This window comes from Anser anser (assembly GCF_964211835.1).
Source record: "Anser anser genome assembly, chromosome: 1".
Taxonomy (NCBI): Eukaryota; Metazoa; Chordata; class Aves; order Anseriformes; family Anatidae; genus Anser; species Anser anser.
Window position 1 is genome coordinate 52813138 of NC_139720.1, and position 25214 is coordinate 52838351.

Consider the following 25214-nt stretch of genomic DNA (forward strand, 5'->3'; position numbering starts at 1 on the left):
CCCACCCCTCCCCTCTTCTTCCTTTTTCCACCTTTTATTGGTGGAAAATAAATCACCATCAGTTTTACCTGCTCATTCACGCTTGCATGCACACTGATGTCTAGGACCTGCTTTTAGTAAAAAGTAAAATATAGAACGTCACTGTAGAAGCTATAGGGCATCACTAATCCAAGGAATTAGTCAAATCACTAGAATGTAAGAAATGTCTATAAGATCTGCCTTGTATGTCAGTGAAACCCATCCCCTGCTGTCTGCAAGTATGTTATCTCGGAATTCTCTTCATAAATGTATTAAATCTTCATAATTCTGGTGAAATATAGTTTGACAGCAGTATTTCTATTTAAAAAGTTCAAAAAACATGTTTCTTCATGAAACAAAGAAAATGTATCCAGTTTATAATATTTCGGGGGGAGGCAGAGATTGTCAGAAATCTTTTCACAGCTTCCCTCATACCATTTTGTACGTTACAGGACCCTTCTGACACATTTATTAAAAGTTGCCATATTACAAGCCTAATCAGTACCTAGCTCTTTAACTTACGTGTTTTTAAGCATTTTTATTATGTATTAAGTTGTTTGTTTGTTTGTTTGTTGTGATTTTTGTCTGTTTTTATTTATTTCTAACGATAGGCATTTAGTTTTCTTAGAGGATATTGTGGCTGCACAATCTAAGTTTATGAAATTTTGTTCAGATTGGTCATTTATAAATATTTTATTCCTGTTTTATTTGGTTGGTTGGGGGTTTTTAGTTTGTTTGCTTGTTTGTTTTCGGGGGGGTGTGGTTTTTTATGTTTTGTTTTTGACTGGCAACATGTTAAGGGCTATATAACATGGAAAAATGATTATTCTAAAATAACTAACAGTCCATATGAACACAGGCACAAAAAAATAAATCTGAGGGGTTTTCTTCACTTTGTACTTATAAATTAGCTTTCTGAGGATGTTATCCTCTATTTAAAAAAATAAAAAATAAAAAAAATCTGTTTTGTACTGAACTGGCTGGAGTATATCTGTTTAAGTAATGGATATTAAAAACATGCATTCTAACCTAACCCTTTAGCTTCATTATTTCCTGAAATGCAATAGTTTCCAACAATTTTCAATATTTATGTGGAATCATGTTTCTACAGCAGGGATTTTATAATACTAGATAAACCACACACACATGCAAGCACACAAACACATTCACACATGCACATGCACTTTTAGTATTATGGCTTTGATCCTTTACAAAAGTGATTTCAAAAATAAAAGAATATGAACCTTTTCCCTTTTAATATATCTTGTTGTATTAGAGTAATAGTGAATATATGAATTGCAAAAATCAGCATTTACAATTAGGCTGAGAAGTTAAAACTGTATCCCAGTTGTTCACATTTCCCAGAGAAAAGTCATTAAAATTAGGGTTGCTTATTTTTTTCCCCAAACTTTAAATATGTTTTTAAAACGGAGGTAGCTATCTTTCCTTATCTGTGGCTGAGAGCAACAAAACATACAGTCACATACACACATCCATATTTCAGAAAGCTAACAGAAATGGTGATGGTTCCCCACCAGTGTTCAAGGGAAGCTTGGTGAAAGCAATCTCAGACAGGATTATTCTTCTACTAACTCTTGAAGTAACTGTGATACTAAGATACTAGAAATCTATCAGTGTTGTCAATCCTGTAGGTAGATGGCAATACCCAGCTAAGAATGGAACTGGCTTCCACCTAGTTTAAGTTCAGCATCTCAGAAGTATATTACTGACTTCTGCATTTCAAATAGCAGTATATGAAACTGTTTCCTTGCCTTTTGCAATGTCCCAATGCACTGTCCAATGTCATTTCTTGCAATATTTCCTCAATATTTTCCATGGAAATATACTACTCCAATGTTAGTTTGCTTTCACAAAGTCATGCTGGATAATAATTAATAGATCTTCATGAGCAGTGGTCCAGAGTCCCAGTGCATTAAGAGGTACTGCAGCACGAATTGTGCACAGATCTAGGGAAGCAATCAAGCCAAAATCTTGAACCTTGAAGTAAAGCACTAAACTTTTGAAATATCTAGAAACATATTTTCATTCTCAAGATATGTTTGAAAAAACTATCTCCTACTGATATAATTGCTATCTCTTATTGATATAACTGTAAAAGCAAAAAATCCTCAACACCTTCTGGAAATAGTTCTTACAAGATGAAGCCAGTGATATATAGTATGACAATAAGATGGTATATGACTCTAAATATCAGGCGCCTGAAACTCTTTTTTCAAATGAATGGACATTCTCAGTTTGGAAGCTGTATTTTTTCCACTTTCAAATACTTTCAATTATAAGCGCAATAAACATTAAAGCTTCTTTTTACAACAGCTTTAGGAAGGAGAACCAAAGACTTGAGAAAAATAATTTTGGATAAATGAGGGATAAAATACATATCTGTACAATGCAACATATCAGTCACCACATTGTTGTTTTGTTTTTTTTTTTTTAACCTCTCCGTTAAGTCAATCTCCAGGACTAAATTTAGACATGCAATTCACAAAATACTAAACTTTGAACAGCTACCGTGAATTCTTGCAGGAGGTTGCTGAATGCTGAGTTTTTTTAAATATCAAAAATCATATGTCAGCGTCTAAAAGGACATTTGGAGACCTAGCTTCACACATCTATTTTGAAAAACTGTGTTCTTTATCTGAATGAATAATGGGTGTTAAAGTCTTGATTTTATTCATTGTAAGGGAGAGAATAATTAAATAACTACTATCTGAGAATTAAATGTAAATTATACTTTAGGAATGCATCAAGCATCTACTTTCATAGAAAGATGCAGTTTGTCTCTCTGTTCCTGGAAAATGATCATTAAAATGGTGACACAAAGTAGAATTTTGAAATAATAAAATGTGATTCAGCTCAGTTATTAATTTTTCAAGCACTTACTTGGCATGTCTTTTATGAACCACGCAGAAAAACAGTGAGTATTTCTTAGAAATACATGGTTATTTTGTAAACAGTTTTGAATTAGGATATTCAGAATCCTCCCTAATGCTTACTAAAAGTAGAATACTTTTCATCTCAACTGTATATAATTTTTGATCTTACATCTTCCAATATACTACATTTCATTTCTCATACAAACAGTAAGGTAGATGGAAACTCACCAACCCATCACAGAAGACCTGCCACTGTTGCCTGAATATTTATTTTCTAGATAAATAATGATTTTTAAAGCAAGTTATGCAAAACTTGGGTTCTGTCAACTGCTGAATGACTTTACAGCTGCACCTTTCAATATCTACAATTCTCAGCTTGAATAAATTCTATTTTATTTCTATTTACTGCCATTTCTACTTTACAAAGCACAGCTCTCAGAAGATAAGGAAAACTCTTGAAAAAAATTGGACATCTAATCTTCAAGTGTCAACAAATTACGTTAACTCTATTCTGTATGCAAGAGTTCATTACAGAATCATGAAATAAATTTTATGGGGAGGAAAAAAAAAACACAAAACAAAACATAGAACTTTGAAATTTTAAATAAGACACAGTACAATTCCAATTCAGATTGGAGTCCATGATATAAATCCTTCTACACTAACACATAAAATTCTATTATTTCTCAAAATTTTACTGACAACACTTATTTGACGTGTTTTGGTGTTAGCAATTAATCATTTCTGGATTTTCACAACCATTTCTAATGCAATTATTCATGGTTATTCAAAGCCTGTAGATTTCCCTCATGTCTTCCTATCCAATCCTGATGGTAATAGCTATTTCCCCTCACTACAGAAATTAAGAGGTAGTTTTCTCAGGGACCCATACCAGAGATAAAACATTTAAAATAAAACTTTTTAAGATAAAACTTTTTCCCCCTCCATTCTCCTTCTACTGGTGGCCTGGATCCATTTCCAACTTCTGTTCCATTTGTACTGTAATTTGGAAGAGGAAGATCGTTATTGACTTCAAATACAGATCTCTAGGCATCATGGCATAACATCTTCCACCAGAACAGTCAGTTTATTGAACTAATATTAAAAATGCAGATTAAGGAAATTATGATGATAGCTTATTTAGATCATATGTCTTTGAACATTTACATTCTCTAAGCTTCTGTCTGAATGTCTCCTGAGGAGACTGTACACTTGGAAATACAGGATTTGCCAGGGAAAATGCTTTCAGAAATAATATAGAATATAAATGTTGGAAAATAACAGTTCAGTAGTCTTGTGACTGGTTTCCAAACTTGTTTAATTTATACTACCTGACAGAAAAAAAAAAATCTTCCTTTTTTTTTTCTCTGACTTGGATTATGTTATAAAATTACACTTCCTTTCAGAAAAGAGTCCCCTTTGGTAGAGTTTCATTTTGATGATTTCCCAGATGTCTATTACACAATTTAAGAAATACGGGTTCCCACTCTTTTGTGAAGAGTAATATTGAATTATGCGGATATGAATGATCTGTTAAGAGAACTTTCAGGAGTAATGTACTTTGATACTGTGAGAAAGTACCTGTATTAGAGGAATTGTGACATATGAAAGAACAACAATGTATTAAATGAACTCTTTCTGTACGGTTCGATGACAGTTTTATATTAACTGAAGCATTAATTTCACTTGAAAGTATCTTAAGTCCAGTGACATGACTTTAAGCAAACAAACAGAATTTGATAGTAAAGAAATAAGTCAAAAATATTACTATTGCTAAAAATATTAGTCTAATCTTCTTTATTGTTTATCTTTTCTTTCTGAACACTTTTTTTTTTCTTGGAATGAAGCAGTGAAACAGACTGAGTATAGCTGAACAGTCTGAGATAAAGTTTTAAAAAACCTTCTAGTCTTAAGGGTAGCACAGGTCAATAACTTTTGAAAGTAAAGAGAATGAAATAACAAATAAAATGAGATTTTCAAAGTGTTGTTTTAGTTCATTTTAGCCAGGTATTTCATACATCTCCAAGGTGAAATGAACATGCAAGTCTTTGGAAGTATGTCCGTCACTATTACTTGTCAATACTAAAATGCAATCAAAGACCCTTTTTGCTCTCATGCAAATTAGAGAGCCTGCTCTCATGGACCTCTACAGGAATTAAATTCACTTCTAAATGCTATTAAACAATCAATTATTTAATGTATGATACAAGGTATTTGTTTATTATTTCATAAGTGCCAGTAAACCCTAGGTAACTATTTCAACAAAATATACTCATTGCTGTTACCTACTGAACACCTCCCTTCCTTCACAGGTCTCTGAATAATGCAGTGTAAAGTGTATGCTGATCCTGAACATGATTTTCCAGTTTGGAACAAAGACCTTTCAGGTTCAATTATATGAAAATGCAACCTAGGTCTATTCAAGATATACAGTTCTCTCTTTACATCTCTAAGGAACAACTTCAGAGCCCATTGAGACTGCTGGAAATCTTTCCCTCAATTCCCATTGTTTTACATCCAATGTTGTGTGATATCACTTGTTTTGCCATAAATCATCTAATCTAATCTGTGCTCTTGCATGTTCCCAGATTTAAAATGTTGCACTTATATCCATTCCTTATTTACCTCTGCTTTCTACCTCTGGACTTTCATGTGACTTTATCAAAAAGCTGGAAAGACCCACAACACCATTCTTTATCTCTGTTTAGTCAACAGTAGGAATTGATCTCTTTACACTGAACCAGTTATTTGAGGACTAGAGAATAATTTCTTTAAAAAAGTCAACCTTCATTTTCTAAAAGACCTCAAAATATGGTTATATTTCAAGATTAGCTTCCCTGTAACATAAGCAGAAGCAAAAGTCTGTTAGCACTTTTTTATTTTTATATTTTTTTTTATTTATTATTATTATTATTTTTCCATGGCATTAAATCAGGAGCTCTGGAACACAGACGGAACACAAGGGTTCTGTCTAAACATCATGAAGAGCTTTTTTTAATTTTTTTTTTAACAAGTAGGTGACTGAACACTGGAACAGTTTGCCAAGAGAAGTTGTGGAGTCTTCCTCTCTGGAGGTATTCAAAAGCTGTCTGGGCATGGTCCCGGGCAGCCTGCTCAAGCAGAATGGCTGAACTAGATGTCCTTTCCAACCTCAACCATTGTGTCAAGAATTGTGTAATTTTGTAGAGTATGTAAGTATACTTACTAAGCGTGTGTGTGTGTATATATATATATATATATGTAGATATACTTAGTATGTAGATATACTCAAAAGTATGTAGATATATCTATTGCTATTTAACCAGAATTTACCTATTCACTAAAGCATAAAATCCAAGAAATCAGGCCTGCTTGACAAAACTCATTTAACATTAAAAATACACAAAGAAGCCTGTTCTACCCCCCCCCCCCACCCCCACGCAGAAAACAAACAAAACAAAAAAAGACAAAACAAAAAAAAAAGGTGGGCTGCCTTCTTTATGATACTATACTGTAACTTTATTTTTTTAATTTATTGGTTATTATTTTTTATTATTACCTGAATATTTTATTGCCTTTTTTTATTTTATTATTTATTTACTGATTGGGACTTACATCAAGACAACCAGCCTTCTGCAGCCTAAGCCCTCCTGTTTCATAAGTCATACATTTGTCCAGCATTATTTGGAGTTATCCAGAACATGATCTGCCATATGTATTCTCAGACAGCTATTTAAGAATAATTGGTACCATGAATTTCAAGCTCTCTTGATTAAATATATATATATCTTCTCATTAGAGAGGAAATAGAAAACTGGACAAATAAGAAGGCTGACCATATAGAACCAATAAACATGGACAGTAAGGGAAAAATAACTAACTTTGATTCTGTGATACATGGTCCTCTGGGTGGTTGGTGGATTTCTTCCATGAGTAGAATCATAGAATATCCCGAGCTGGAAGGGACCCATAAGGATCATCAAGTGCAACTCCTGGCACCACACAGGTCCACCCAAAATTTTAGACCATGTGACTAAGTGCAGAGTCCAAACACTTCTTAAATTCAGACAGGCTTGGTGCAGTGACTACTTCCCTGGGGAGCCTGTTCCAGTGTGCAACCACCCTCTCGATGAAGAACCTCTTCCTGATGTCTAGCCTAAACCTCCCAGGTCTCAGCTTGACACCATTCCCACGGTCCTATCACTGGTCACTAAAGATAATAGATCAGCACCTTGCCCTCCACTCCCTCCCGTGAGGAAGCTGTAGGCCGTGATGAGGTCTCCCCTCAGCCTCCTATTTTCCAGGCTGAACACGCCAAGTGACCTCAGCTGCTCTTCATACATCTTCCCCTCTAGGCCCTTCACCATCTTTGTCATCCTCTTCTGGACACTCTCCAATAGTTTTACATCCTTTTTGTACTGTGGTGCCCAGAACTGCACACAGTACTGGAGGTGAGGCCGCACCAGCGCAGAGTAAAGTGGCACAATCACTTTCCTCGACCGATTAGCAATGCCGTGCTTGATGCACCCCAGGGTACGGTTGGCCCTCCTGGCTATCAGGGCACACTGCTGCTCATATTCAACTCGGTGTCAACCACAATCCCCAGATCCCTCTCTGCGGGGCTGCTCTCCAGCGTCTCGTCACCCAGTCTGTACGTACAGCCAGGGTTGCCCTGTCTCAGCTGCAGGACCTGGCACTTGCTCTTGTTAAACTTCATGCAGTTGGTGATCGCCCAGCTCTCCAATCTGTCCAGATCTCTCTGCAAGGACTTTCCACCCTCAACCGAGTAATTATGAAAAACAAAGTTATAGTCAATAAGATTAAGTTGACTAAGAAAAGGAAATATATTTCCACCCAGATTTTTTATAGGGAAGCACTGATTGAGAGGCTATTGTATAGAGATCTATATCACCTACCACTTTTGATCCAGAAATGAGAACAGCAGCTACAAAAGCAATACTATCTCTTTGCCTCACGAGGAGAATATAGAAGCAACACAGATTGCATTTGCAATAATCTGTGTAAATATATTGAATAAGGCTTCTAATTATATTTACAGGATTAAATCTACTGAAAAATAAACAGTAGGAAACCACTAACTGTTTATAGAGAGACAACAAGGAGAACGCAGGACTAACTTAATCATATACATAATTTATGGTTATTCACTCAATCATCTCTTCCTATGTAGTGACTTTTTTTTTTCTTCCTCTGTGGTAGTTTAGACTGAACTGTCACAGCTGTCTCTTCTTTTAGTACTAATAGAGAGGGAGCTTTTCTGGAGACCTGACCCATCACGATTGCTGACCCAAGCATGAATTCTTTATGGCCATGCAGGTAGCATGCTGTTTCTATAAATGCTCTAGTAAAGTCATAAGGCATTTGAAGGAAGAATGGGCTGTAGCAGCTGCTTGTGTTATTGTTTCTTTGATATTTTAACCTCTGGATTTTGGCGGTTTACTTAATTTTGTCTGAATCATTATACGCTACTTTTCATTTTGAGAAAAGAAGCTTAGCTGGAAGGCATAACTGGTATTGGCTATTATCTTCTTCCCTTAGTCTTTCTTTAATTAGGCCAATCCCAAAAGCATCTCGCCTTTTCCTCATTTTAGTTTGGTTCTTTTCTGTTTAAGTGTCACCAAAAAACGAATATGAAAATATAAACTGTTCCCTTTTTTTCACCTTACATCAAAGAAAATACAATCACAGTCTGTATTCCCATTAAAATGAAATTAAAAACAAAAACAAAAAACAACAACAAAAAAACAACACTGCACAAGAAAAGCTGTACAAGAAAAGCTGTACAGCTTTCTTGAGGTAAAATGGGACAAGGTTTCCCCTTGAAGCTGGATACTCAGTTAAAAATCAGTATGAATAATCAGTAAACAAGAAAGCCTCATGTATCAGAATTTACGTAGAATTTACATAGAATTTGACTGTACAGCAGTAAAACTCAGATTTTAAAAATTCAAACATATTTTGGAAGCTTTCTCAATTTTTTTAACACATGCTATAAACTATAACTTGATATTTTCAGAGCATTTGAATAAAGATATATTAATTAACCTCACTTTAGATAAGTTTTTCATTCAACTGGAGCATCAGTCATAAAACATATTCTTGCATACTGAAAAGAAGTTTTCATGCTGAATTGCAACGCATCAGCCTGACTCTTAGCTCTGAAGAGTGTCAAATGAAGTGCAAGTACAAATGCACAAGTGTTATTTTTGGAAGTTACATTGGTTTCTCTATTCACAGCTAAATTTCAGGGCTCTATTTACCAATATATATATACATATATAAAAATATACATATATACATATATATTTGGGGGGGGGGGGGGGGGGGAGGGTATCAAAATTTCACCTAGACTTACTTTCCTGATTAGTGTTTCTCCCTGATTGGATTCAGAAAAAAGGATGGCATGCAGGAAGTCTTATCTGAGAGATGCATAGTAATTTGAAGAAGTAAAAGATGTTTTACCTTCCACTGTTTATTGTGCAATTTGAGCAATTAACCTTTGTTCCATGAAAATTCTTAATTGGATTTAAGCTTTAATCCATCTTGCAGTTAGTTTCCAGCTTTCACAGAAGAAAAGATCTGAAGAGCTGATCTAATCTGAAGAGCTGCCGGAAGAGGAAAAAAGAGAAGGGGAAAAAAAAAAAAAGGACAAAAGACAAGAAAAAGAAAAACTTCATGACTTCATTAGATACAACTCAAATTTAATGCATTGTTTTTCCTAGGAAACCAATTACTCCAGTCATTTTAATATCATGGCAAACATTCATTTATTTTGATCATTGCAAATTTAACTCCTAGAAATTTGTACAGAGGAAATTTATTAATTAAATATTAAATTTATTCTTACTCACTTGTTGCTATGCCCAATTGACATATATTTTACATAATTAAGCATTCGTCAAGATTGTCTTTCAAAGGCTTTGAATTAAATTCAGTTTTCAGTGAGTTCAGTTTTGGGCCCCTCACTACAAGAAGGACATGGAGGTGCTTGAGAGAGTCCAGAGAAGGGCGACGAAGCTGGTGAGGGGTCTGGAGAACAAGGCTTACGAGGAGCGGCTGAGGGAGCTGGGATTGTTCAGCATGGAGAAGAGGAGGTTCAGGGGCAACCTTATTGCTCTCTATAGGTACCTTAAAGGAGGCTGTAGTGAGGTAGGGATTGGTCTATTCTCCCACGTGCCTGGTGACAAGACAAGGGGGAATGGGCTGAAGGTGCGCCAGGGGAGGTTTAGGTTGGATATTAGGAAAAATTTCTTTACCAAAAGGGTTGTTAAGCATTGGAATGGGCTGCCCAGGGAAGTGGCTGAGTGATCATCCCTGGAGGTCTTTAAAAAATGTTTAGATGTTGAGCTTAGTGATATGGTTTAGTGAAGGACTTGTGGGTGTTAGGTCAGAGGTTGGACTAGGTGATCTTGGAGGTCTCTTCCAACCTAGATGATTCTGTGATTCTGTGAAATAGAAGTTTTTCTGAGACAGATAATGCGTCATCTGGATTAATGTTCTTTTTAACCTGTCAGGTAGTACTATTTTAGCTAATAAGTTAAAAATTGTATGAACTGGTACACATCTAAAATAAGCCAGTGAATAAACCATTAAACATAATTCACAACACCTTTTTTATATTTCTGATTTCTTTCCTATAACACTGTTGATACTCTTCCAAGACACATCTTACTCTCTTGGCATTCTTGTAATGAGACCTCATATTTATCTCATCCTTTAAGTAGGTTCTTGGTTAACAATTTCTGCCTCCACCAGAATTTCCGGGATTCAAAATCCCCTTATGGGAAATTATACCTGCTTGTTTTCCCTAGTGGTTGGTTATGCTAACACTTTGTCCTTGAGAGAGTCCTACGTCAACTCTGTTACATGTTTTCTCTTCTCCTTTCAGATCAAGATCAGTCCCATATGCTCATCTGGAGACTTTAGTCCTCTGAACCAGGAAGATTTTTAAATTGACTAAGTAACTTCTGTTGTGGAGGGTCTGTAGCATTTAAAACTACCTGCATTCTCCTTCAGAAAGTCAGGTTCCACAAACATAATCATAACAAAGTTATCCTAGATCCCCAACTAAGCATATAGTTTAACAAATTATTTTTGGTATTTCCAAATTAATCTATATCTAGTGGTCCCTATATCTATCTTACTATGCAGGACTAGATAAATGTATCCATGTGTAGTCTGAATAGGTTTCAGCAGTAGTCCAGTAATACAGTAATCCTACAGTACCAGCAGTACAGTAGTCCACCTGGATTTATATACTTCAGTTCAAAACAGAGTAAGCTTAAATACAATGCTCTTCTAATGCAGCTATGGAGCTGCCTGTTGGCTCACTGAGAGATAACTCAGTGATTTCTACTCATTACTGCACTTTATGGCATAGACATACCTAATAAGATAAGCATACTTAGGAGAGAAGTAAAGCGCCTGTCTAAATCATTTCAACTGCTGACATATAAAGTAATAAGGTTAGTGCACTGCCCATCAATTACAAGTATCTATGAAGCGATTTTATAATACAAAGTGAAAAATACTTTTTGAAGGTGCCACTTGTTGAAGCTTTCCATAATATCAGATTTACTTGGAAAGTTTCTTTGAAGTTGAAATGCTCTGTAGAAAACGTTAACTTTCTAGCAAGAAAAAATAAAATAAAAAATAAAAAATAAAAGGGAAATAAAAAAGAAACTTGAAACAAAGTATTTCAATTTACTGAACTGATTTTAACATTTTCCTTTTTATGTAATTCAAAATTAATCCATTTCCACTCTGACAAACAGTAAGATGCCTCAGTAGAATAGCATAATCGTCTTTCATCCATGGACAGAAAAGGAGTATTAAGTACCAAAATGACAGTTTCCGTAAAACAATGCTCCTTCTTAGAGGAATGTTAGTATTGCTAGTCTTTCAGACACCTCACCAGTAGATGCAGCAATTTCTCAGCAAGGACGGAGTTCCCAAAGTCACGTAAACTTTAGTTTTAATTCAGGTAGCCTAAACTTTACAAACCAGACGATACTGAATCACAATAATCCATACTCTATTGAATCATGACAAATAACCACTGACATTGTCTAATAGCTAAAAACACTGAAAACACCAGCTCCCAAGTTCATCATGAACAGCAGTAGGACATTAGACTGCAAGAATTTATTGAAACAAATACTTTTATGAAAGCATCCTACTGAATCTGTATTTTCTGCATATGTTCTATGATAAAGTTTCCAATTGTTTGAACATGAAATTTCAAACATAACTAATGTATTGATTTTATTTTGCTAAGCAAGTAAGATAAGGAAGAAAGCACACTCAGTATACTCCACTTACCAGATTCCAAATAACAGCCTGTAGTGTGCATTTCTTGCAAAACTTTCAAATGATCAGAACTATGTTTTTTATGAACAGTTGTGCAAAACGCTCATTGTTGATGACTTAGAAAAGTAAAAGATACAAATTTAATGCAGATTGGAGCATAGTAAATTACTTTGTACTGTCATTAACCTTTAAATTCTTAACTGCCTAATGGCCAAGTTAGAATTTATTTATTTAAAGTTTTAGTAGAAAGCAATATTAAATAGAGAATACTAAAGTTAAGTCCCATTTCTATCATCCACGTAGAGAAAAATGTACAAACGAAAGGTCCCTATTCACAATGGTGCTAAAGGTTTTTCCCTGATTTTTTTTCCTATTAACATATTATTTATTGTATTTGAAGCTAATATTCATTCTTATAGGTAACAGAGACTGTATTCCTTGATCTGGTAAGCGTAAAGTGTTTGGCATGAGTTTTAATATCTCATGATTCCAAACAGAACATCGATCCTGAAGTTATTTCTTGGTATAACCACATAACTATATTTAAATGAGCATTTCAAAGTACCGTTTACATGTCTTTTCTGATCTTGTAACAAGGAAAGAGAATATCTACTTTTTTTTTTTTTTCCCCTTGCTTCTTTATTGGGCTGCAGGGGTGGGAGAAGAACTGAAAAAAAATATAGTTGGGTTTAAAAAACTGAAGCCAAGTCCTTCTATGTTAGTAATTAAAGCATAAATTTATAGAGAAGTAATGCTTCTGGAAGAAGAAATAGCACTTAGCAAGAGAAGAGATTTAGAACCTGTCCCAGAAGAGAATACATCTGAAGTTTCCTTAGTTAGCATACCAGATAAGAATCAATTCAAGCTTCCAACCTGAAATAGGAACAGCACAGGCTTAGAAATAGAAACAACCCCTTAAAGCAGGCTACAATGAGATATTCTGCTTCTATCCTTGCAATCTGTTATTAAGATAGACATTCTATGAGAGAGACTCCCCCCAACAACATCATTAACTTTAGCCTAATCTTTTGAAGAGTTGTATTATAAATGAGTCAGCAGTTTTGTTACAACTACATCATCAGACTAAATATTCACCAGCTGCTGTTTCAGTTAATCCATTACAGCTGCAGTTCATCCTTGCAGTCAATCCCTGACAGGTTAACTTCAGTTTTATTCAGGACTGAAGTCATGGTCTCAGATCCCCTGGAAGAAATATCAGAGTAGTTCAGCTCCATTTGCCTACAGGAGGTGCTTATCCTTGGTCTGACCAATCATCAGATCAAATGTACCATAATTTCAAGGACTTCCCTTGAGGAATGAATCTGAGGCATCTTCTGCAAACTGTATCTTCCCAGAAAATGAAGATAGTATCCCTTGAATACCCTTGTTTTATTTTATTAATTATACCACATTGGAAATGTAATAACTCATACTTCTAGAGTCCTCAGGACTTCAAATTGCAAATTAGTTAACTTTATCAGCTGCATTGCTTTGAAGATGCAAACATTTAAAAAGAGGAGCTACTCCTATAAGTATTCACATTTCAAGTACCACTTAAGTATGTTAATTTCCTGGGTGATTGAAGCACATCCTCAAAATTCTATGCATAGCAAAGGGGTGATACTCTGTGTGCACAACTTATAGAACACCATTATTGTTAATAACATGATATGAACCAGATTTACATGAAATGTATCAAATGCCTTCATTGTCTAATAGTATCTTCCATGTATGTTTTCTGAAAGGAGATCCTTTCATGTAACTATCTGTCTAGACTCTTTCCTGTTGTACAAAAGTTTATGACATAAGTGTCCCCTGAGTGAGCACATATTTTTCTTTCTAGACTGATGGTTCTGAGCTCATTCATCTATCTCTGTAGTATATTATCTGAACTGCACAACTGCCACAAGACTTGATCATCTGTTCTTCCTCATTAGAGCTGCACCAGTAATACCACTGTATTTAAGAAACTGTCATCATGCTATTAAACAAATATATAAATAAAGTTATTAAAGGCTGGACTTTTTTGGCAAGAAAACTTTCAGCAAAGTCATAGTACCACCTCCTTTCTCTCTGTTTTGCTTAAATCCCAAGTTTTGTTTTTTCTTATTTTACTTCGTATAGTTTGTATTTGTGACTTTTTATTAAAGAGTTAAATGAAAATATTTTTATGACCTAAGCCTTGCAGATTTAAAATTCAAATTATTAATTCTCCTTAATTTGGCAGTACAGACAATCAGCATGAGATAGGCTAAATAGTTTGTTAAGACTTGAATGCAGAGTAACCATGAAGAGCAACCTCTTCCTATAAATAGTTAGGTAAGTTTGATATATATTTGGTTGAAGCCAGGCAACATAATGGCAGTAAGGAAATGAACCAAGGTATTTTGGTGGGATAATTGCTGAGTATTGTAAATTGTCTTATAAAATATGATGAATTCCTGGATGTTTTTAAACTTCTGCTTTAAACAGAAACTTGCTTTTCAACTGCTCCTTGGAGTAGCTTCTTACTTTCACTGTTCAAGGTGCTCTTCAGATCAATGATCCTTCTTGTGTTGTATCTCCATGATTGTGTGTCTATTCCTTTTTAAAAAACAAGTTATTATATGTGGATAATTACTAAATGCCTCACCAAATAGACTATAATCCATATTTGATGCCTTGTCTATGCTACAGGTACACCAACAGTTATTGAAAAACACATCACTCTACAAAATCAAGTCATTGGAAAGTGAGTTGGTTTATTTCTATTCTGAGGGAATATCACACCTGCAGTATTCATGGAAGAATGAAAAGGACCTAAAAGAGTTCACTCCTTAAAGATTAAGGGCACACTCTTAAGGGCATATAAACATGAGGTAAAGTTTTCTTCGTTTCTTACCAGAACCTAATTCTTAGGAATTCTGGCTATAATCAGACCCTCTTCATTTGGGTGTTGACGTGCAGAGGGCAATTACAGGTGATGTATGTGTGATTCATTCAAAACAGACATGCCATCTGGGTTACTCAATAAATGTTGTTTCCATTCTCTTCTCAATGATTTTAATAATAGAAGTAGAATAATACAAGTAGAATGGGATTTTACTGAACTGTAAAATAACTCTTTCAAATCAATATTGTTGGTTATGCTGACTCATTTAATCCAGGAAAGGAAGGGAAAAGGACTGGAACTAATTTGGGGCATTTATATTTCTCTCTGCAAATTCCTGAAGATGCAATCGAATTATTAAATAATATAAAGTCTTCCAAGAAGTTAAACAGGATGTGTATAGTTATCAGGTCACTTTTCTCTTCCACCAAAATAACCCCAAAATAACCCCAAAATATCCCAAAATATCCCAAAATATGCAAAATATCCCAAATCTGAGTAACAAATCTCCATGATATTAAAGAGATGGTAGGAGAGAGCTTATCAAAATAACAATACCTTAGATTTAATTCAGAGCAAATCGGTTATTGTCACAGAACACACTTTAGAAAATCTTAAAAATTCATACTGCATCACAAATACCGTAACTGTAGCTACATTCCATGTAAAAATATAGCATAGGAAGTTCCACATACCCTATTATAACATGCTAGTAGAAATTAAAATTGTATTACTCATTATTTTAATAGGAACAAGTAACAATTTTGGTGAGAAACTACAAACAGGAAAAATCTATGGATCTATAGGAATAGCAATCAAATGTTTGTTTTAAAATATTAGTATTTTAATACTGGCAAAGACATTTCATTAAGACAAGGCCAGGTTGTATGGGGCTTTGAATCACCTGGTTTTGTGGAAGGTGTCCCTGTCCATGGCAGGAGGGTTGGAACTAAAGATAATCATCCCTTCCAACTCAAACCTTTCTATTTTTCTATGATACACTGAATTACCTTAAAATGTCTGCTTAGAAGGAGTAACTTAAGTTACAGGAGTTTGCTTACAAAAGTATGTGTAGTTCTGTACCTTCTACAGATTAGGATAATTGAAAACTGGAGGCAGTATGGGTAGGTTTGACATTCTATCAGACCAGGCAAATATTTTTATTTTAGTCCTCAATGTACTTCAGTTTCTGCATTATAATAAGACCAAATTATGAATCATTTACATCAGGTTCCACATTTTCCTAACAATTATGGATTTACTACACATAGTTCAAAATCTAAATCTGGAAAGTCTAGACTAATCCTTGGTCTAGAATCTAAGAACTTTTAAGTTGGTCTTCTATACTGCTGATATGAAGCAACATATTTAGAAATAAGAAGTGATACCTGGTCCACCTAGCCCAAAATTTAATCAGTGTGGCACACTTCTTTATATCTGTTGTCATGCATTTGTGCATGCATTTATGCATTGTCAATGCTGAAAATAGCATTTTTATATAGTTTCTCTATTCAAAGCCATCTCTGTGTATTGACTCACAAAGTTCTATTCATATTTTTCCTTACAAATCTCATTAGAATGACAGGTAATATCCCATAGTATGTGCTTTCTGCAAAATCCACACAATTCCATAATAGTATATTCTTACTCTGTGCTTTACTCTTTATAGAAAACCAACTGTCAAGACAATGGTTTTTTTTTGTTGTTGTTGTTATTAATCTGTTATTTTCTTTGTGTTTTATTCAGGGACATTTTTACTGATAAAATTTTTAAAGGTTTTTGCAAAATATATGTTTAAAATTTTGCACTACATTATTAATTAAGAAATTTCTCAAACAGATATTTTTGATAAATTGCAGTTAATGTCATGGTGTCTTGGGGTTCCACTGAGAGCTACTGCTAATGCACTGGAAAAAAAAATAATCTAAAAGAAAAACACTCAAATTTTAATACCTTAATAAAGCTTCAGTAGACACTACAGAAAACATCTTCATATGACAACTTTTATATAGGCAAAATAAGATTGATTTAACAGTGAGTTCAAGATAAAATTAGAAGGAAAAGTAATTAAACACCCAAAGCCTGGTCATTTGCACAAATCCAAAATAAATTCATTAACTTCATTGGAACTACTATATTTTTTAGAAACCTAAGGTAAACTTAATTACTTCAATTCAATTTTTAGGAAATGTTGTTTCCAACAAAATATCTTGTGTATATTTTAATTTAATTTAATAAAGGGAAAAAAAAAAAAAAAGGAGAATTGAATAGGTATCTTTCTCCTACCACACAAATGAGTGGACAACTGTGGAGGCAATTTTGCTTTTTTACTCTATCAGTTGAAGCTAATAATGAACTCAGATATTGCAGAAACACTACATCTCCTAAGAAACTAAACTGTGAAAACACGATGTTTAGGATTCTAGTGTTTTCTCCCATAAAGTCTAAAACAATAATTCATTTTTACGTACAGAGTCATCAGTCAGTTCCCTGAAGTGTAGTTTGTAGTTGTTCACCAATTCCTAGGGGATTTCCAAAGACATTCTGCATTGTGCATGATAACTCCCATATTTCTAGTACAACAAATTGAATCAATCCATCACAGTATCTAGAATGGCACTATATTAAATATTGCACATTAATCTCATACCCTGAAAAATCAGCTTCTTGTTTCCTATGTTCTCATTTTCTCTTCTGTTGCATAAATATTTGTACTATCTGTGTAGCATCAAAACAGTATTCGTGAGCTACAAAATAAGTTCTTTAAAAAGAACATCTCTCTAGTCAAAATATTCCTTTATTCATATTATTTGTCATTTGTCTGCTTATTCATACGCTCAGCTTTCCCATACCACAAGCCATGCAGGAATGAGTTTCCTCTTAACTTTGCCTTAATGGTTTCAACAGCCTTTCCTGTCATGTTTGGAGCTTTGAGATTTTACTAGCAGATTGATAGCTTGGCAGTTTAGAGGCAGAATTTTCTGTTTGTTCTTGATTGCAAATTTTATAGTTCTGAGTGAGCTTGCAAGTTTGGGGAAGCAAATTACACAGGCTTTCTTGACAGCACTCAAACTGTTGTGAAAAGCTCATTGTGAGAGTACTTGGAAGAAATTTACAGATATCTTCTGGGTATAACTTGTAATGTATGAGGCCACTTTTTCTGAGATGAAGGCAAGGCAGCAAAAAGAATCACAAAAATTAAACTATTAAACAGCATTTCTTTGGAACTGCCATTCTGAACAGGTTAACATTTATTGTGATTCTGATCTGAATGAGATAAATAAGGGCATGGAGGGCTTGAAAAGCAGATAATGGTTTTACATAAATCATTTAGTTTCTATGTCGCAGAAATGGGATGACTGTCAACAAGGTGATTCATTTCCTGAGCTGCTGCTAGAGATGTGAAATATTTCAAAATCTGTGGTTTAACATACAATATCTGGAAGACATTGATTCTACTCTAACCATTAGAAATAATCATCCTCATGAAAGCCTAACTAGTGACAGTAAAATTTTAGGGCTTTGCAAGCCTCTGTGTACTACAGATAGAAAACCAGAAAAGATAACTGAAATTTAAATGATACATAGTGCCAGGCTGTTTACAACTCATCAAAAATAAACAATTGTAGTCTTGAGTAGGTCTGATAATGGCTTTAATTTTGAGTTTCATAGATACATTCTAAATTTCAGACAGATTATAAGGGTTGAAAAACAAAGTACTTTTAAGATCACACGAATCTGGGAAAGGTAAAGTAAAGATTGTAAGGGAGGTGTTGCCAAAGCAAAAAGGGCTCCTCCTATGGAGAATTTTTTGAGCCAGCAAGTGTGCCCTGGTGGCCAAGAAGGCCAATGGGATCCTGGGGTGCATGAAAAGCAGCATGGCCAGCAGGTCAAGGGAGGTGATCCTCCCCATCTACTCTGCCCTGGTCAGGCCTCACCTGGAGTTCTGTGTCCAGTCCTGGGCTCCACAGTACAAAAAAAGACAGGGAACTCCTGGAAAGAGTCCAGCAGAGGGCAACAAAGATGACACGGGGCCTGGAGCATCTCCCCTGTGAGGAAAGGCTGAGAGACCTGGGTCTGTTCAGTCTTGAGAAAAGAAGTCTGAGAGGGAATCTTATTAATGTGTACAAATATCTTAAGTGTGGGAGACAAAGGGATTTGGCCAATCTCTTTTTCAGTGGTTTGTGGGGACAGGACAAGGGGCAATGGCCACAAAATGAATCACAGGAAGTTCCGCACTAATATGAGAAAGAAATTCTTCACGGTGAGGGTGACACAGCACTGGAACAGGCTGCCCAGGGAGGTTGTTGAGTCTCCTTCTCTGGAGATATTCAAGGGCCATCTGGATGCCTACCTGGGCAACCTGCTTTGGCAGGGGGGTTGGACCTGATGATCTCTTGAGGTCCCACCCATCCCCTATAATTCCGTGATTTTGTGATTCTGTGATCTCATTAAGTTGATATCTGATGGGGAAAAAAAATAAAAATAAATAAAAATAAAAATAGAAATAAAAATAAAAATAGAAATAAAAATAAAAGTAAAAATAAAAATAAAAAATAAAAATAAAAATAAAAAATAAAAATAAAAATAAAAAATAAAAATAAAGGTTAGAACAAGTAATTCCAGACAGGAAACACTATCCACTGCAGATATTTGGGAGCTACAAATATCTACATGTGCACTGGCCAAATTCAGATGCTAATTATTTCTCATAATGCTGTCAGGCAGAATTCCTGAAAACTGAATTCAGCCTTTTACTTGCTTTCACTCAGCACTGATTTTCAAAAGATTTCAGAAAATCATCTCTGATACTCCTAGCTTTTCATCAAATTTCCTCGAAATTGGCATAAAGTGGTCTTGCAGAAGTACACTCAGACAGCAGATCCTTTTCCCTTAGAGAGCAAAAGAGAGGGAAACTAAAATAAATAAATAAATAAATAAATAAAAAGAGGGAAAGTGAAATGCTATTAAATATGTATATACACATTTAATGAAATATTCATATAGCAAAAACTTAATGTAGATATCAGATACTTAGTGACAGACAGTGAAGATATATTCTGATACATTTTCTAACCAAAACAAGCCCCACAAAATTTCCTTTTACAACAGATATCCTAAGACATGCTTTAATTGAGGGGAAAAAAAAAAAAAAGGCTTCATGTCACATCTAAACTTACACAATGCAGTTCATTACACTTTTTCCTTAATAAATGCTTTTATTTGAAGAAAAGTTCAGGTTCAACAGTTCATAGTGAAGTTATTTATTAACATTGCCATTTACATCCTCATCATATTTTGAAGAACTTGGAATAGCTTAATAGAAATCACAGACAAATTACAAGAAATAGATCAATGTGGAAAATGTTCTAGAAACCAGTCAGATGTGTGGTCTGGGCCAAGGAGAAGAGACTGACAACACTGCAACAGAACAATATTAATCCTGTACTGTAGGCACTGCCAGCATTTGACAATGATTCTTAAGAAACATAGGGATCATAGGCAACATAGATTTTAACATGAATGTTTAGTTTCATAGAAAGATTGAAAAGACAAGGTTTAACTGACTTTGCAAAAAAGAGTGTGAGACTTTTCCAAAGCACAGGAATCAACAACAATAATAAATAAATAAATAAATAAATAAATAAATAAATAGAAGCTGTTTTTCTGCCTGAGGAAAAGGAAAGACCAAGGAACTTATCTTTCAGCTTCTCCTCACTGCTCACACAAATAGTAAGAGAGAAAAAGAGTGAGAGAGAGAAACGCTGAGGAAAATTAAGTAAATGAGAACTCAGTTGTTTAAAATCATAAAAATCAGCCTTGGAAAGTATGGGCTGCATATTTATTGCAGATGTGTAACAAAAGAAGCTTTACTTCATTCATAATGACAATATTTCAAAAATGTGAAGAATTATCCATTATCCGTGACAAACACTTGATTACATCAAGTTATAAAAGCATGAAGTAAATCTGCATAAAGAGGTCTGCTTAATAGAAACAGTTTACACATACTATGTTTTCATACTGGACAAGTTTTTCTTGTGCCGAGTCAAAACTTTTACATAGCATGAAATATGAACATGTTGCAAACTTAGGTAACAAGGAGTATAGTAAACCAGGCAAGATCTGGGCCATACTTTTCATTCCACACTTCTTTTCCTCTGGTAAGAACTGCACTTGTCCTTTTTCTCTTGGTGAAAGATTAAAGACTATGATTTTTTTTCCCATTTTTTTTTCCATTTTTCAGATTCTCATGTATAATTTTCAAATATACTTTCAGACATTAATACGGTTAATAGTTCTACTTACAACAAGCTTGTTTTTCTTAGGTATTTTTTTAGTAGCACTTTTAGAAGCACTTCATTCATAGTACTTAAATGCCCCTGAATTAAAAGACTCTAGCTAGTTTTTGTTCCAAAACAAATGAATGGATAGTCAATGACTGTTTAAGTCACAGTTCCTCTGGTAAAAGATAGATTTACAGAAAGGACAATAAACCACAAAGGTTTATTTATTATCATGTTACTTTTCAACTTGAAAAATCAGGTAATTAATATACCTGAGTATGTCTTGCAGTATTCCTCTATGATAGCCTTTAAAGTCAGGCTATAAAGGATTAAAGTAAAAAGACACCATGACAGAATATCAGGTTTCAGATTTTAAATACTTCAGACATTTAGCTGTATAACAAATGAAACTAACAGCGTTCTAGGTACAGCTCACCCCTTTTTAGTCCCCACACCTCATGTTATAATTAATTAGGAATATTTGTTCACAGTTAATGATGGAAAACTAACAAATGTTAAGTGACAGACACCTGGTGCATGTTAAAAAAAGATATACAGCTATTCATTACTCATATCACAGCTTTTCAGCTAGGGAAAGTGTATACCAAAAGCAAAAAGTTTCAAAAAATACTGAAAAACGCAACGTCAAACTTACCAAATGAGACTGTCTTTCTATTATAACAGAGATGTAATGAAGGTTAAATCAGCAGTAAAGATCTAAACTCCTTTTTCCAAGTCAGTTGTCATTCAACAATGTAAAACATAAGTCAAAGATGGGTTAAAGCATGTCATTGTAACTTTCAGTCTTACAAGCACTTTTACCCACTTTTTTTTTTCTTTGAATTGAATTTGAAGTTCAGATCCTAAAAAAAATAACAGTTTTCATTTCTCTTGTATATTTGTATTTAACACTTTGACTTTCCAAAATATTTTTACTTTGAAAGTACTTACAGGACACTCTCTTTCTGCTTTCTGCTCAAAAGAAATAAATAAGGATACTAGCTAGTGAACTTTCTCCCCCAGCCCACCCCCCTTCATTTTAATTGCTTTTGGTAGGGATGTAAGTTTAGCATGACCAAGCTATCTGTCATTTCTCTGTGCAGTAAATGTAACATTCTAATGTCAACTCAATTACGTGTATGCCTCATTAAAATGAGGATTAAATGGAGTATATGATAGCTCTCATTTCCACGGAATTCCCACTTGAATATTGGATTTCCTGGGTATTTACTATCTACAGGCAAGAGAGAATGTGGAAATAAGAAACCAATCTTATTGGTGATTCCCTGCTGGTCATCCCAAAGCTCATTACAGCTTCCCAAAACAAACATAGTGTAAGAAATAGTTTTCTAGCATAGCCTTGTGTGATTATGGATGCTCTCCTTCAATTTTCTTTTCCTATTGTGTCAAGAGAAGACCTGCTTGCCCAGGTTCCTAATTTAAGAAGGCCACAAATGGCAGAAAGAAAGTGTTACAAATAACATTAGACTTCAGGCAAGGATTTACTGCTGAAAGGATGGGAAAAGAGGAAAAAATGATCACACGGTTAGTATTTGAATTTAGGCATTCCCAGTTTGCCTGACCATATATTTTGTTCTAAGAATAGTTTCTAGTCTATACTACCTTCCAGGTAGCATGCAGTCACTGTCATACATATGTGGAGGGCAAATATTGTACAAAACTTAGCCACTGCCTGGAAATTGAATAGAGATCTATGTGTCCACCACATTTGGTTGTCAGAGCAGAGGTATGTGAGCACACAGACATAGTTGAGAATTACAAAATGGTAGAAAGGGAGTCTAGCCGTGCAGGAGTATTAAGGAAATCATTTAATATACTGCACATCCTCATAGCCCAAAGGCATGAACTAGAACATGAGATTAATTTATGCTAATGTAGCTTTTTAATAGTATCTTCTGTCAAGCAAACAACCCAGGAAGAAAATATCATTAAGTAGTATACTGTGATGAGGATCATGCTGTATGAGAAAGAGAAAAACTATAACAAAGCAAAAGAAAAAATCTGCAGGCAATATGCAACAACTCAGGAAATTCGCAGGCAATCATAAAAGATTTTGCTGTTTTTACAATGAAGGTTAGCATACACAGGTGTTTTAAATACTAGTAATCTATCTGCACAAACTTCTACATCATATTCAGAAGGAAGTTTATCTTCAAATGCCCCATTCCATGTTAGGTATTTAAAAGTTCAGTAAAACCAAATAAAACCCAGTCGAGGGAAAAAAAAAAAAAAAAAAAAAAAACACCATCCTGTATACAATATAATTATAATATTAGCTACAGGACTTTGTTAACTTGAAGATCAAAATCATAGTTGCTGTGAATCATACTGGTTCAGCTTTCGGAGGAAAATAACCTTTGAACTTCAGATTTCCAGATGTTACTATTCTCTGTGTAATGGTCAAAATAGATCCATAACCATAACCCACATTGAGAGCTCGCAGACATCCATAATCAAGCATATCATATTATTTTTAACTATATCATCATAGACAGGGTGTGTCATATATATGGAGAGAGTTTTTCATAAATTTTTACAGTACAATAGTCTCCAAAGGAATCTATGAGAAATTATATTAATTTTCTTGAGATAGAGTGTTTATTTTTCATTTATTTTGGCTAGTGTCCTGATAAAACAGTTCTCCCTTCGAGATTTAGGAAAAAAATCAATAAGCTATGTGAGATTTAGTGTTATATAGATTTTTATTCATATAAAATTTAAAATCTTTGTCTATCCTGTGTTTCAGTGCCTTACGTTTACATGAAAATGGACAATATATATATATATATATGTATATATATACCATAAAGTTAAATCATAACTGCCCAGAATCCATTCTGTCTTCTCTCCCAGAATGTATAGAAAATTCAGGGTGCCCTGAAAATCTGGTCTCTGGGAAGTCTTTTGGGGTGATGAGGAAGATAGTGCCAGAGTCCAAATGCCTCTTGAACTCTGATATGCTTGGTGCTTTGACCACTGCCCTGGGGAGCGTGTTCCCATGCCTGACCGCCCTCTTGGTGAATAACCTTTTCCTAACACCCAGCCTGACCCTCCCCTGTCCCAGTTCCCTGCCATTCCCTCGGGTCCTGTTGCTGTCTCCAGAGAGCAGAGCTCAGCACCTGCTCCTTTGCTCCCCTCATGAGGAAGCTGCAGGCCGCCATGAGGCCTCCCCTCAGCCTCCACTGCTCTGGGCTGAACAAACCAAAGGACCTCAGCCAGTACTCAGTGATTGAGTCTCTAGTGGTTCATGCAATTCTGCAGTGAGTAAAAAACAACTCATTTTTTTCAATAGCATGGGATAACCTGAAGACAATAATTCTATTGTGGTAGTCCTTAAGCAAACACAGAATAAAATTCATGACCTGCCTCCAAATTATTTACAATCTTATTATAAAGCAAGAATAAAAGATAAATATAGATAGGGAGACGAGAGCATAAGCAGATACATTCTGATCTTACTAACCTAACTATGCAAGAAATGTCTGTTGGCATACCAGCTATGGAGATTTGCAAAAACAATTAAGTACATTTGGAGATATTTATAGGATTTTTTTTTTCTCTAAAATATGAAGAATGATTTTTAACTTCTCTTTCTATCTCAGATGTATGTGTCAAAAAGAATATTTCTGTCAACAACAGGCTTACAGATGGTTGTTGTAAAACTAAAGAACCATTCAAGGGTGGTAGAATAAATAGCCACATCTCCAAACTTCTCTCATGACTGTTTTTAAAGTTTATGCAATTCTTAATCCTTTTTTGTTTGTTTGTTTTGTCTCGCTTTAAAAGTTGTATTTTGTTGAGAGGAACAGGTTAAAA

General features: G+C 34.7%; 1 long non-coding RNA gene across 1 annotated transcript; it reads right to left on the bottom strand.

Moving 5' to 3' along the window:
- Nucleotides 1-1288: 1288 nt before the first annotated feature.
- On the bottom strand, nt 1289-13262 carry LOC310892489. The gene is made up of 4 exons (XR_014578179.1): nt 13067-13262; nt 12234-12337; nt 9375-9517; nt 1289-3911 (listed from the first exon to the last, which is right to left on the bottom strand). It is a non-coding gene; the product is annotated as an uncharacterized lncRNA (long non-coding RNA).
- Between the last annotated feature and the right edge of the window lie 11952 nt (nt 13263-25214).